Raw genomic sequence first — 1,089 nt, forward strand, 5'->3', positions numbered from 1 at the left:
CTTTCTGTTTGAAAATACTTTATTGAGAACTTGGTTGAACGCCTTTGGAGTGATTTGAGTTCCTGCTTTGTCATTAATTAAGCCTGTAAAAATGATCAAGATGAATATTTTAATTAAAAAAAGATATTTTTGTAATATAAAAATGAATTCTTAAACTATAATAAATAAAAGTAAAATGAATTGACTATGTACTAAAAAGAGCTCGCCAAATTTTTGGATGTAGAGCAAGATTCCCTCTATATCCTTTTACAGACATATATTTCAGTTTGTTCCCAAACATTTGGACTGAAATATTAGACAAAAGCTTCTTCCAATCATTTTCTTGAGAATCGAGTAGATCTATGCTTGCCATTATGGATTTAGGAAGGTAGCAACCAGTATTAGTAAATATTTCTACCTAAAAAATGAAACAAATTGATGAAAAAAAGGATTTATCTACGAAGTTTGTTTCAATAATCATGATAATTTAATTTTTATAATTTAATTTATAGTTTTTATACCTTATCTGCAGAGTTAGTTAGAATTTCTTTGGTCAGCTATGAAAATGATTAATTAATCAAATTAATTTGATATAAAAAATTTAATTATTAATTATTATCCAGTAAAAGATGAGATTTATACATTTGATACTTTTTTTATGACATCATGACGTCCTGGGTCCAAAGAATATTCCATCGATGCTAGTAGATTCTTGTAAAAAGCAAAAATCTCAGGTGTTACTGTAAAAAAATAGTAAACCGGGTATTATTATTCATTAATAATAATAATTATTATTACTATTATTATTATTAATATTATTATTATCTAAGTGTTCAATATTATTGATTGACATTATACTAATTGAAAGCATTTGTTAATAAAACTGTAAAGTCATGATATAATTTTAATAGCTTTGTAAGAATTTTTGAATAAAAAAAATTTGATGAAGAAATAATATACACAAACCACCAGGTATCCAACAAACGTTTTTGATGATATTGAATCCAGAATTTCTTCTTCTTCTTCCCCGTCGTCTTCTTCTTTATTTTGATGAGTATCAGGTGTTGAATTTTCTACAGATACTTGAGACTTGTGTATCTTCAATGGGTC

At 25.8% G+C, this 1,089-nt stretch overlaps 1 long non-coding RNA gene across 1 annotated transcript; it reads right to left on the reverse strand.

Moving 5' to 3' along the window:
* Nucleotides 1-834, reverse strand: LOC141528478 (uncharacterized). The gene is made up of 3 exons (XR_012479380.1): nt 501-834; nt 193-397; nt 1-83 (listed from the first exon to the last, which is right to left on the reverse strand). It is a non-coding gene; the product is annotated as an uncharacterized LOC141528478 (long non-coding RNA).
* Between the last annotated feature and the right edge of the window lie 255 nt (nt 835-1,089).

The sequence above is a fragment of the Cotesia typhae genome, unplaced genomic scaffold (assembly GCF_013202065.1).
Source record: "Cotesia typhae breed Kobodo isofemale line unplaced genomic scaffold, CoteBio_Ctyphae contig_43, whole genome shotgun sequence".
Taxonomy (NCBI): domain Eukaryota; kingdom Metazoa; phylum Arthropoda; class Insecta; order Hymenoptera; family Braconidae; genus Cotesia; species Cotesia typhae.